The sequence below is a fragment of the Mobula hypostoma genome, chromosome 3 (assembly GCF_963921235.1).
Source record: "Mobula hypostoma chromosome 3, sMobHyp1.1, whole genome shotgun sequence".
Classification (NCBI taxonomy): Eukaryota; Metazoa; Chordata; class Chondrichthyes; order Myliobatiformes; family Myliobatidae; genus Mobula; species Mobula hypostoma.
Window position 1 is genome coordinate 169,262,507 of NC_086099.1, and position 14,622 is coordinate 169,277,128.

At 40.9% G+C, this 14,622-nt stretch overlaps 1 protein-coding gene across 1 annotated transcript in view; it reads left to right on the top strand.

The window, feature by feature from the left end:
- Nucleotides 1-14,622, top strand: part of kcnh8 (potassium voltage-gated channel, subfamily H (eag-related), member 8) — a 460,036-nt gene that overhangs the window by 345,804 nt on the left and 99,610 nt on the right. The gene's annotated exons all lie outside the window — the stretch shown is intronic.

A 14,622-nucleotide genomic window follows, 5' to 3' on the forward strand; every position in this document is an offset into this window, starting at 1 on the left:
CTTACTTCAATGATGTTAGTCATGCATCGTGATTGCCCCTTTGATATCTCTTAGAAAAGCATGTGCAATTGTTTAAGAAGTGAGTTTGTATTACATGTTTACTTTGTATTGCATGTTTAGTTTGCTCAGTTCAGAGAGAATGCCTGACTCACCGTCATGAGACCAAAGCCATTTATTCAATATAAGATGGATATTACTGTTGACTTTGTTCTGGTAATTCTTCTTTACTTCAGCAATTTAATTGATGTTTTGGTGTGATATGTATTCGTTCTGAGGGTTGAATCAGCAAGTCTATTACTTGTCCCAACAAAATAACAACTAAGCCTGAATCTGCTTAACTGAGAAAGAATGCAAGGTGATCAGCTACCCATTCCTCTCTCTAGTCCTGAAACTAAAGCAACTTGTGAGGGTTTATCACCTGTGTGCTTTAATAACAGTACCAAAGTTGCTCTCAGAGATTCAGTGTGGGTTACAGGTTACTCTGTACACAACCTGCACCGCTGTAGTCAAGCCAAATAACTGGAGCTGATATAAATCTGAATAATTCAATAGTATGTTTTTTCCATAAAGTACATTACAGATTTTACAAAGTTTAATGACATGAGAGCTAACTAGATTTTAATGACATGTCAAGTCTTAATTATTGCTTAGCAATGAAGCTCTAAAAACTAATTTTATAAATTAGTTTCTCATCTATTTCAGAATATGAGATTTTTTAATGTATTTTGTTACTTAAGCTTTTACAAAAAATACCACGTGTATGTTCCACTCTTTATTTATAGCTCTGTACAATGCATACAAAGATAATTAAAAATTGCTTCCTGGCATGCCATCTGTGAGAGTTATATAATTTGATAAGCTGCTCAGACAACTTAATGACTTCACAGCAACTGGACGCCAGTGATCCCCTGAGCTGAAATCTAACAACAGAAGGCTTTGATAAAGGGGGAACTCTTATCACAGAGCTCCCTGGATCTTTGTGGAGACCTTTATGATTTACTTTTCATTGAGAGCATTGTCTTTATGGATCAGTGTTCTTTAGAAATCATTGTAATGGTGGTTTATCGTGGTATTAATGCACGTGCCTGGCAGGGCAAAGATCTAGTGCTTCAGGTGCTGATGTATTTATTCTGTCTGCAACTGAGACAAATAAAAGGAGGCATGACTTCAGAGAGACTGCAATGAAAGAATTAAAGGAGATCTTATAAAATTGACTTTCATAAGCCTAAAATCTTTTCTGTGGGTGTGACAAGAGATTTTCTTCATTTTCTTCATTTTTGTGCTCTTCTCCCTTCTCCGTATTCCATTATAAACTTGCAGCTAAAATTATAATAGGTACAAAAATACATAGCCAAAACTCATTTACTTTAATTTACCTTTCCACTATTCACTGTTTTATCGAATCCTTACCCTTGCAATTGTACAGTCTCTCTGTAAGGTTACCAACAAATTTCATGTCATATAAAACAGAGATAATAAACCTGATTCTGGTTTGGATTATTTTGTTTATAAAAGTTAAGATTGACAAGATAGGGTTTCAGAGTAGATATGAAATAAAGGTCTACATCAGATTATGTATTTCAAGTATGTTTTGAACAACCAAATACTACATGAAATGGGAGGTAGCATTGCTTCAAAAGGTCACAAGTGAAAATGGAAGGATAAATGTGCTGTAACCTCTCTCTGACTGGTACCCAGTATTATGTAATGATGCTGGGAGGACAAGACGGTGGGATTTTTCTGGATGTAATTCATGTATTGATTAATTAACTTCTAATCTGAATGCCTGAGCTCATTTATTTGAAGGATTTTTGATGAGCCAAAAATAATGCTTAAACAATGCATATGATACATGGAAGAGAACGACAGAAATGATGGACCAAAATCACTCAGTACTTATTATTAAGGTGTTCGTGCTGCTAATGACATGAAAATGGTGAGAGGCCATGTTCCAATGAGGATGATGATTCTGCGATTAGATTTAAATTGTTGAGAGTGTTCACGGGTGCTTGGCAAATGGAGCTTAATGTGGAAAAGTCATGCACTTTAATGCAAGCAATCTAAAAGCAGAGTATTGTCTAAACAGAGAAAGATTACAGATGAGTGGAGTACAGGGAAGGTGTTCTTATGCACAAATTACAAGAGATTAGGAAGCAAGTGCAGCAAGAGATTAAGAAGGCAAATGACATATTGGCCTCCATTGCAAGAGGGTTTGAGCTTAGAAATAAGGAAATATTATTGTAATTGTTCTACTGAAGCTGCACCTGTAGTACTGTACAATTTTGCCCTCTTTACTTGAGACAAAATTGATTCACTTTGCTAGTTCCTTGCTTGAGAAGGTTGTACTATCATAAGTGACTTCAAAACATTTTATCTATGTTCTTTGGAGTTTAGAAGAATCAGGGTTGATGCTTTTGAAACATACAAGATGCTGAGGGAGTACAACAAGGTAGATACTAATGTGTTGCTGCAAATGGAAGAATCTTGAATAAGGGGATATGATTATTAGATTAGGATGGGGAGGGGAGGGTCATTTAATACTGGAGTTGTTTGGAACAACTTCCAGCAGAGGATAATGAATGTCTGCAATTCTCTACGCAGAATATTGTGGAGGCTGAATCTGTGGGGACATTTGAAAAAATCAGGAAATTGAGGGCTACAGGGAAGTGGCAGAGGAGAAAATCAGACCAGGAGCAAGCATGATCTGTCTGAATGGCAGCATGGTCTGGAGGGAGCCAGGTACCCTATCCCTGCTCTTATTTTCTTGCATTCTCATGTTATCATTTCTGTTCTCAATGGCTAAACATTTGTTTGAGTCTATGATCACTGCTCCTAGGAATGCAAGTCAAGAGAAACATCTTCTCTTCATCTTCTCTATTCTGCTGCTTAAGGATTTTGTATGTTTCAATGAGGTCACCTGTTTTTTCAGTGAGTTGCATACATAGACAGTCATCATTCAAACTCATGTCATTTATAAATACTCCTATGTTTTCCTCCAGTATATTCCAACTGCATACCCTTGTCAAATCAAACAGCCTCCTTAAAAAGCAACACTCACAACATACTGGAGGAACTCAGCAGGTCGGGCAGCATCTGTGGAAACGATGAGTCGACATTTCGGGCCGGAACCCTTCGTCAGGACTGAAGAGGGAAGGGGCAGAGGCCCTATGAAGAAGGTGGGGGGGAGGGTGGGAAGGAGAAGGCTGGTAGGTTCCAGGTGAAAAACCAGTAAGGGGAAAGATAAAGGGGTGGGGGAAGGGAGGCAGGGAGGTGATAGGCGGGAAAGATGAAGAAAGAATAGGGGAAAACACAATGGGTAGTGGAAGGAGGCGGGACCATGAGGCAGCTGGGGGAGGGGGCAGAGTGACATAGGGATAGGGGAAGGGAGGGGGAGGGAATTACCGGAAGTTGGAGAATTCTATGTTCATACCAAGGGGCTGGAGACTACCTAGACGGTATATGAGGTGTTGCTCCTCCAACCCGAGTTTAGCCTTTCTGCCCCCTCCCCCAGCTCCCACCTCCCTCATGGTCCCGCCTCCTTCCACTACCGATTGTGTTTTCCCCTATTCTTTCTTCACCTTTCCTGCCTATAACCTCCCTGCCTCCCTTCCCCCACCCCTTTATCTTTCCCCTTACTGGTTTTTCACCTGGAATCTACCAGCCTTCTCCTTCCCACCCTCCCCCCACCTTCTTTATAGGGCCTCTGCCCCTTCCCCCTTCAGTCCTGACGAAGGGTTCCGGCCCGAAACGTTGACTCATCATTTCCACGGATGCTGCCCGACCTGCTGAGTTCCTCCAGCGTGTTGTGAGTGTTGCTTTGACCCCAGCATCTGCAGATTATTTTGTGTTTACGACTCCTTAAAATGCTAATAGTATCAAATAGTAATTTCTGTATAACAAAGAAAAGAACTACTGCACAATGGCGAAAATATCTTATGCCAAAGTCAGAGTGAAAAGCATAAGGGTTTTTATAATAATTAAACAATAGAACGTTGAATATTACAGCAAAGCACAGGCCATTCGGCCCACAGCTGAAAAGCAAATCAAAAACGCCCAAACAGTAGTCACACCTACCTACACAAGGTCCATATCCCTCTATCTTTCTTACATCCATTTGCCTATCTACACATCTCATAAAAGCCTCCACTATGTTTGCTTCAACCACCATACCAGGCATCCACAATTCTCTGAGTAAAAAACTTACTCCCCACAGCCCCCTTGAACCTATTCCTTCTTACCTTCAATGCATGCCCTCTAGTATTAGACATTTCAATCCTGGAAACAGATCCTCTCTGCCCACTCTATCTATGCCTCACGTAATCTTGTAAACTTCTATCAGATCTCCCCTCAGCCACCATCACTCCAGAGAAAACAACCCAAGTTTATCCAGCCTCTCATGATAGTACACGCCCTCTAAAATAGACAGCATTCTTTTAAACCTTTCCTAGACCCTCTTCAAAACATCAACATCCTTCCTACATTAGGGCGACCAGAATTGTATGCACTCCTCCAGATGTGGTCTAGCCAGAGTTTTAATAAGTTGCAACATAGCCTCTTTTGAGCTCAATGCCTCGACTAATAAAAGCAAGCTTAGTCACTTTAATCGCCTGTGTAATGACCTGTGTAGCCACTTTCAAGGAGCTATGAACTTGGATCTCAAGGTCTCCTTGCTCTGCAACACAATGAAGGGTCTTACCCCTAACAGTGTACTCTTTCCTTGCATTTACCCTACCAAAGTGCAATACCTCACATCTATCTGGATTAAACTCCATCTGCCATTTCTCTCCCCTCATCTGCAACTAAACTATATTGTGCTGCCAGACTTCTACACTATCCAAAACTCTACCAGTCTTGGTATCATCCACAAACTTACTAACCCACCCATCTACATTTTCATCCAGGTCATTTATGTACATCACAAACACAAGAGATCCCAGCACAGATCCCCACAAACACCACTAATTACAGATCTCCAGTATGAATAAGTCCGTCAACCACTACCCTCTTCCATGTGCAAGCCAATACTGAATCCAAAAAGCCAATTCACCTTGGATCCCATGCATCTTAATCTTCTGGATGAGCCTCCTATGATAGACTTTGTCAAACACCTTACTAAAATCCATGTAGACGACATCCACTGCCCTACCCTCATCAGTTCTCCTCATCACCTCATCAAAAAACTCAATCAAGTTGGTAAGGCCCAACCTACCATGCACAAAGCCATGTTGGCTCTCCCTAATTAGGCCATAAGTTTTCCAAATGCTCATATATCTTGTCCCTGAGAAGTTTCTCCAGCAATTTCCCGACAACTGACATGAGATTCACCGCTCCATAGTTCGCACAATTTTCCCTTGTTCTCTTCGTAAATAGAGGTACAACATTAGCCACTTGGCAGTCCTTCGGAACCTTGACTGTGCCTAGAGAGGACATGAAGATACTAGACAAGGGCCCAGAAATATCATCTCTCACCTCCTTCAATAACCTGGGGTAAATCCCATCAGGCCCTGAGGACTTATCCATCTTAGTACTCATTAGGAGGCCCAACACTTCTTCCTCCTTGATCTCTAAATTCCCTAACATATTTATACACTCAGCACTGCTATCTCCTGGTTCTCCATATCTTTTTCCCTGGTAAATACTGAAGCAAAGTACTCACTAAGTACCTCTTTCTCATTCTCCGCATCCAAGCAAGTGTTCACCCTTTATCCTAGTTATCTTCTTGCTCTTGATATGTGTATAGAATGCCTTGGGATTCACCTTAATCCTACTTGCCAAGGGCTTTTCACACACAAAATACTGGAGAAACTTAGCAGGCCAGGCAGCATCTAAGGAAAACAGTACAGTCGAGACTTCAGGCCAAGAGCCTTCAGCAGGACTGGAGAAGAAAAGATGAGGAGTAGATATAAAAGGTGGGGGAGGAGAGAGAGAAACACAAGGTCGGGGAGGGATTAAATAAAGAACTGTGAAGTTGATTGATGAAAGAGATACAGGCTGGAGAAGGGGGGAGTCCAATGGGAGAGAACAGAAAGGCATGGAAGAAAGAAGAGGGGGGTGCAGCACAGAGGGAGGCGATAGAAGAAAGAAAGAGGGGAAGACCACCAGAGGAAGGCAATGGGCAGGCAAGGAGATAAGATGAGAGAGGGAAAAGGGATGGGGGATGGACAATTGGGGGGTGCATGACTGTAAGTTCAAGAAATTGATGTTCATGCAATCAGGTTGGAGGCTACCCAGTGTCTGGTCTCATTGATGTACGGGAGGCTACATTGGGAGCATAGGACACAATATATGACCCCAACAGACTCACAGGTGAAGTGTTGCCTCACCTGGCAGGACTGTTCGGGGCCCTGTGTGATAGTGAGGGAAGAGGTGTAGGCTTTTTTCTGGCTTTATACTCCTCATGTGCTTTGTTTGATTCTAACTTCTGAAGCTTTACATACTTTTCCTTTTTGTTTTTGACTAAATTCATCACCTCTCTGAACATCCAAGGTTCACTTACCCTTCCATCCCCATCCTTCCTTCTAACAGGAAAATAACTTTCCTGTACTCTGTGCAATTTTTTTTTATTAAGTGCAATCGTGAACAATAGCCAGATCAGAAGTGCTGGTCAAGTCAACTAGTTCCCAAAGAGAACTCTGATAGGCCAATCAGATGGTTCACTGCTGCTTAGAGAACAGGCACATGGGTCGCTAGCCCCTGTACCCCAGAAACACACCTGAGCGATGCGGCGGAGGTATGTACTGTGCATGACCTGATCTGAAAGCATCATGTTGACTCGTAACAGATTGTGCTCACGGTGGAACAGCTTAGTCAAGGATGGGGTGATCAGCACAGATGGACAAGTTATACCTCCACTACCCCAGAAATGATCTTTAAACATCTTCCATATGACTGATGTGGACTTGCCACAGAAAAGGTGTTCCAATTAATGCTTCTTAGCTCCTGCCTATTGTCCTCGTAATTTGCGCTACTCCAATTTAAAACTCTCCCACAGGGACCAGACTTGCCCTTACCTATAGCTATCCTGAAAGTAAAGGACTTGTGGTCATGTGGTAAACCATGTATATATGTTGTAACTGGGTTAACTGTCTGGACACGCCCCTCTGCTGACTGCCCCTGTGGCTCCTCCCACAGAATCCTGTATAAAGGTGTTTCGCCTTGCCCCTCCCCCTCAGTCCGGGGGCAGTCACTCACCGTGGAGGTCGTATTGTACAGCAAATAAAAGCCTTTCAGTATTTTACCGAATCTCAGTCTTCTGGAGTTATTAAAGGAGTTGTGGTCACTGTTCCCTAACTGTACACTCACTGAAAGATCACTTACCAGGTCCAGTAAAGTCCTTTCTCTCATTGGACCGTCTACACATTGATTTAAGAAACCTTCCTAGATACACTTAACAAATTCCACCCCATCTAAGCCCCTTGAATTAAGAAGGTCCCAGTTTATATCAGAGAAATTGAAATCTCCCATGACAACAACCCTATTGGTACACATTTCCTTAATCTGATTTCATATCCGTTCCTCGATGTCCCAGTGGCCGTTGGTCTGTAGTACGATCCCATCAGTGTGATTGCACCACTCCTGTTCCTGAGTTCTCCCCAGATAGACTCAATGTCTGACCCCTCCAATATATCTCTCATGAATGCAGCTGTGATATTCTCTCTAATTAATAGAGCAATTCCCCCCCCACCACTTACCTTCTCCTCTATCTTTTCTAAAACTTTGAAAACCTAGTACATTAATCATGCATTCCTGCCCCTCTCTCAACCAAATTTCTATCCAACACATCATACCTGTTATTTCGATTTTGCCTTCCAATACTTTCCCTGACATCTACCATGGATTGTAAATGAGTAAAGGTCATTACATTTATAACCACCATAATATCTGTACACCCTTATTCAGCTCACTGATCATGTGGTATCTATACTATAAGGTATGGAAAGCCCCGATCAAAAAAAAAACTATCTGCACCTCAATTTAAGTTTCTGAATAATACCTGCCTTATTAACTAAGCTATTGGCCATCTGTCCTGAAACCTTCTCAAGTGTCAATAGCAATTTTTGTTTGATGCTGCTATGATGAACCCCTTGGGGCATTTTGCCACATTAAAGTTGCTATGTCAATGGAAGTTATTGCTGTTTATGCTCACACTATAGATATTTGTGGATTTCAAATGGAACTGCTTCAGCAATCTGCATAGTGTTAGACCTGATAAACAAATTATACTTATTTTGTGCATGCCAGTGATAAATTCCAAGAATGATGCTAGCAGATTTTCTTTTAATTAATTCATGCAGGTATTCAGATAATCTGCAGTGCAGTATGTAAAAAGCTGTGTTTATAATTTTCTATTAAATTGAAGGACAAATGTAGCCCATTAAGATGTGTGCAAGCTCTATTCAAAAGAATGGCGAGGGATATTCTCCAATGAATTTACTGCCACTTTCAGCACTACAGTAAATATTCTAAATTCTTCTTAACAGTATTGACAACAGGCATCCTTTTAAATAACCTGACCACATTCTTATCCAGAAATCAGTCCTCAAAAGTCTACATACACTAACCTAATGACTCAGGGTATATCGCAGGATTCATATAATTATTTCAAAATTATAAGAAGTGACAATACTACTATGAAGTTATAAAAAAAATCATATGTTAGGAGGGCCTCTAAAATAATTCAAAAATAACAAAATTTTATTTTGCTGACCATCAAGGCAGCCGAGGACCAATGTACTGTATTTTCTAGTTTGCTATGACTATGCAATATATGTTATATTAATTTAAAACCCATGTTTGGTATTATGCCAGCTTTCCTCAGCTTCCGATGTTTCTAAATTAAGACTCTTATCTTATTTGCGAAATATAAAGAAACAACCTTGAATGATCAACACATACAAAATGCCGGAGGAACTCAGCAAGTTATGCAGCATTTATGGAGGGAAATAGACAGAATAAATGTTGGACCAAGACTATTAATGTCCATAGATGCAGCCTGACCTGCTGAGTTCCTCTGCTGTTTTGTGTGTGTTACTCCATATGCCCAGCATCTGCAGTCTCTCTTGTGAATCTTGACTGATCAGAAGTTTCATGTTTAACATTTAAAGGTATCATAGCAATTATATTCATCGGGTTGATGAAATCTTATCAGCCAGCCTGGAAAATGGATTTTCTCTCCAACCATCTTTCCTTTTACCTGCAACTTAATAACTATTGGTAATCGTCCAGTAACACACATCTACGATGATGAAATGCTTTGAGAGGTTGGTCATGGCTAGAATCAACTTCTGCCTCAGCGGTGACCTGGACCCACTGCAATTTGCCTATTGCCACAATAGGTCTACAGCAGACGCAAGTTCAATGGCTCTTCATGTGGCCTTAGGTCACCTGGACAATACAAACACCTATGTCAGTATGCTGTTTCGTGACTATAGCTCAGCATTTAACACCATTGAAAATCTACAAAACCTGGGCCTTTGTACCTCCCTCTGCAATTGGATGCTCAACTTCCTAATCAGAAGACCACAATTTGTGTGAATTGGTACTAACATCTCCTCCTCACTAATGATCAACACTGGTACACCTCAAGGGTGTGTGCTTAGCCAAATGCTCTACTCACTACACCCATTTCTGTGTGGCGAGGAATAGCTCAAATACCATCTATAAATTTGCTGATAATACGACCAGTGTTGGCAGAATCTCAGTTGGAGACAAGAGGGCGTACAGGAGCGAGATATACCAGCCAGCTGAGTGGTGTCACAGCAAAAACCTTGAATTCAACATCAGTAAGACAAAAAAGCTGATTGTGGACTTCAAAAAGCATAAGATAAGGGAACATGAATCAATCCTCATAGATCGATCAGAAGTGGAGAGAGTGAGCAATTTCAAATTTCTGTATGTCTATATCTCTGAGGATCTAACCGGGTCCCAACATTTTGATGCAGCTATAAAGAAGGCAAGACATGGGCTATATTTCTACAGGAGTTTGAGGAGATTTGGTTTGTCACATAAAACACACAAAAACTTCTACAGATGTACTGTGGAGATCATTCTGACAGGCTGCATCACCATTTAGTATGGGTGGCTACTGCACTGGATTGAAAGAAGCTACAGGAAGTTGTAAAATTAGTCAGCTCCATCATGGGTACGAGCCTCTGTAGTATCCAAGACATCTTCAAGGAACAGTCCCTCAGAAAGACAGCATCCATTATTAAGGACCCCCATCACCCAGGGCATGCCCTCTTCTCATTGTTACCATCAGGAAGGAGGTACTGAAGCACGAGGGCACACACCCCTGGTCAAAAGTTCTGTTACTGTGAATAACTAAGCGAGAAAAAGATGATCTAATTTCTAAAAGGCATACAGTTAAAGATGATATATTTCTTTAATATTTTAAGCAAGATTACTTTCTTATTCCCATCTTTTACAGTTTCAAAATAACAAAAAAGGAAAAGGGCCCGAAGCAAAAGTTTGGGCACCCTGCATGGTCAGTACTTAGTAACACCCCCTTTGGCAAGCGTCACAGCTTGTAAACGCTTTCTGCAGCCAGCTAAAAGTCTTTCAATTCTTGTTTGGGGGATTTTCACACATTCTCCCTTGCAAAAGGCTTCTAGTTCTGTGAGATTCTTGGGCCATTTTGCATGCATTGCTCTTTTGAGGTCTAGCCACAGATTTTCGATGATGTTTAGGTAGGGGGACTGTGAGGACCATGGCAAAACCTTCAGCTTGTGCCTCTTGAGGTAGTTCTTTGTAGGTTTTGAGGTGTGTTTAGGATCATTATCCTGTTGTAGAAGCCTTCCTCTTTTCCTCTTCAGCTTTTTTTTTACAGACGGTGTGATATTTGCTTCCAGAATCTGCTGGTATTTAATTTAATTCATTCTTCCCTTGATCAGTGAAATGCTTCCCATGCTACTGGCTGCAACACAAGCCCAAAGCATGATCGATCCACTCCTGTGCTTAACAGTTGGAGAGGTGTTCTTTTCATGCAATTCTGCACCCTCTTCTCCAAACATACCTTTGCTCATTGCGGCCAAGAAGTTCTATTTTAACTTCATCAGTCCACAGGACTTGTTTCCAAAATGCATCAGGCTTGTTTAGATGTTCCTTTGCAAACTTCTGATGCTAAATTTTGTGGTGAGGATACAGGAAAGGTTTTCTTCTGATGAATCTTCCACGAGATCATATTTGTGCAGGTGTCGCTGCACAGTAGAACAGTGCACCACCACTCCAGAGTCTGCTAAATCTTCCTGAAGGTCTTTTGCAGTCAAACGGGGGTTTTGATTTGCCTTTCTAGCAATCCTACGAGCAGTCCTCTCGGAAAGTTTTCTTGGTCTTCCAGACCTCAACTTGACCTCCACTGTTCCTGTTAACTGCCATTTCTTAATTACGTTACGAACTGAGGAAATGGCTACCTGAAAACGCTTTGCTATCTTCTTATAGCCTTCTCCTGCTTTGTGGGCATCATTTATTTTAATTTTCGGAGTGCTAAGCAGCTGCTTAGAGGAGCCCATGGCTGCTAATTGTTGGGACAAGGTTTGAGGAGTTAGGATATTTATAAAGCTTTGAAATTTGCATCACCTGGCCTTCCCTAATGATGACTGTGAACAAGCCATAACCCTAACAAGCTAATTAAGGTCTGAGACCTTGGTGAAGGTTATCTGAGAGCTCAAATCTCTTGGGGTGCCCAAACTTCTGCATGGTGCTCCTTTCCTTTTTTTCACTCTAAAATTGTACAAAACAAAAATAATACACTAATCTTGCTTAAAGTGTTGAAAAGAATGATTCATCTTTAACTTTATGACTTTTGGAGATCAGTTCATCTTCTACTCACTTAATTATTCACAGTAACAGAAATTTTGACCAGGAGTGCCCAAACCTTTGCATGCCACTGTATATATACTTACTGTAATTTTTTTCTATATTTATCATGTATTTTATTGTACTGCTGCTGCAGATTTCACAGCATAAGCCAATGATATTAAACTTAATTCTGATTCTGATTCTGAACTTAAAACTTTATATCTACAACTTTCCCCTAATTGTAATGAAATGTTATTAAGCTAAAATGTTTCTACAAATTTTACTGGATTCAACCTAATTGCCTGCCCAGTTGCATTAACCTCTTATGGATGTGTAAAGTGTGTAAATGTACCCCATGCAGTGTATGATGCAGGGCGGCCCACAAGCAATGACAAGGCCTGGATATTAACGTCTGAGGCCTGCCCGCCTCCCCCAATCTCAGGTTGCTCTGAAGGTCTTTTGGCAGTTTGGTTAACAGGAAAGTTGGTAAATAGCAGAATAATGGATACGGCATACATTGGAGAAGCTTTCTGATGGCTAAAGGGACAGCATATAAAAGAGTTCTTTATGCCAGCACAGTGTCAAATGAGCCCTTTCATGCTTCCCTCTTTGGCAATATCATGTCCTTCAAAACCCTCGATGTTGGTCCCATTAATACAGACATGAATGGGCCCTTTCAATAACTGGGGCAACACCTCATATTGCTCAAAATCTAGAGATAAATTCCTCCATTCCCCCACCTGAACTGTGATATACACTGACGTATCTTACTCTGCAAAAATGTCAATAGGAAAAATCGGAAGTCCTTCTCAGTGATATAATATGAGTACCTTTAATACAATTTTACTGGAAGAACCCGTAACAAAAGTGTTCTTAGAAATTATGTTTTGCTATATTCAGCAAAAACGTCAAGCATCATTTGTACTTGCTTGAAGTTACTTTGTTTGCTTTTAAGGCAGAAGTGTGAATATGCTTCCATCGTTAATAGATACCAAATGTGAAGCTTTAGGAAAAAAGAGCGGGGGGAGGTGGGATTTATCTCCAGGTTTGGGGGAAAATGCTGTTCTACACCTACAGTTGAGAGGATCATCCACCCAAGCTGTGTCTGTATCAGGAAAGAAACAAGTGCAGCTGCAACCACTAAAAGGAAGTTGGGAGGGGTAGATTGAACTTCATCAGTCATATAATATTCTAAAAAATTGACCCAATGTGTCCTCCATCTCATTTGGTAAGAAACGCAAGAAATTTGCAGTTCGTTTTACTTTAGAATTGGGAAAACATTTACCACATATGTTTCCTTGTTTTACACACATGAGATGAATAAGGAGTTGATTGAGATATTAAGCAATTCCTTTATCTGACCATTGAGTAGATAGACACTTTCCTCACAGTTATTGTGACCATAGTTATCGACAGCTGCCTTCTAGGCAACAGTGATATGGATGGAAATTCAGCTTGGGAAAGTTGCAGGAGTTCCTGTAAGGTGCAGCAGTTGGCAGGATCAGTTATTAAAAGCAAGATCAAATACTTCACAGTTGCAATAGTCCAGAGGCCTTTTATTGAAGATCTGGGAGCAGAAAGCCTTTAATAAGATGTTTCCATTCATTTTGCTTACAAGTACATGCACTTGCTTCCAACCATCAGGTTTTCAGGCCCTTCAGACTCATTCCCAATCCAATTTCAGAGAAACCTGGGATGAGAAGTGGTACTTATTCAAGCCACCTCCTGTTGGTCCCCCCTGAGGGATCAGTTGGCTCCTCATTCTATGAGAATGCTCAGGACTAAAGTGGTCTTGCCCAATGGCCAGCCAGCTTGAGCTTGCTGCTGACTCCGTTTCTGGAGGGTGATTAAGCATCCTAGTTTTATCTTCTCAGTCCTCTTCTCATGGTGCTTGAAGTGGGAGGGGAAAGATTCAATTGTCATGCTGCATGTGTGCACCAATGATGTAGGAAGAATAAGGAAGGAAGAATAAGGAAGGAAGTTCTGCAGAGGGAACTTGAGCAGCTAGGACTAAATTATAATGCAGAACCAAAAAGGTAATAATCTCTGGATTGTTACCACAGCCCCATGCAAATTGTTAAATTGTTAATAAGATCAGAAAGCTAATTGCATGGTTCAAAGATTGGTGTAGGAAAAGTGAATATGAGGTTTTTGGATATTGACACCAATATTGGGGAAAGAGGGAGCTGTTCTGATAGGACAAGCTCCAGCTGAATCATGGTGCAACCACAGTCTTGGTGAATCATGTAACAGAGTTGTGGATCAGGCGTAAACTAAATAGGACGGATTAGCTTCAACAGTTGGAAAGGTAAGGATAAAGTAAAATGGAAGGAGAATGCAGGAGAGGTTATGAAGATCTCCAGAATACAGAAAAAGATATTAAGTTTGGATAGAGATAAAAATTAAACTTCTGGTAACATGGGGGCAAAATTGAAAAGTGTGATCAATACAGGAATGAAGGTGTTATATTTGAATGCATGCAGTATATGGAATAAGGTAGATATCTTGCAGTGCAGTTAAATTGTCACGTACGGCATTGTGAATGTCACTGAGTCATGGCTGAAAGAAGATCACAGTTGGGAACTAGACATTAAGGGATACACCATGTATCAGAAGGACAGGCAGGAAGGCAGAGGGGTGGTGCGGCTTTATTTGTAAAAAAAAATTTAAATCAAATCCTTAGAAAGAAGAGACAGGATCAGAAGATATAAAATCCTTGTGGGTGAAGTTAAGAAACTACAGGGGTAAATAAAAATTCCTAATGTGAGTGATGTACAGGCCTCCAATCATTAGCCAGGATGTGCTGTACACATTACAACAGGAGAT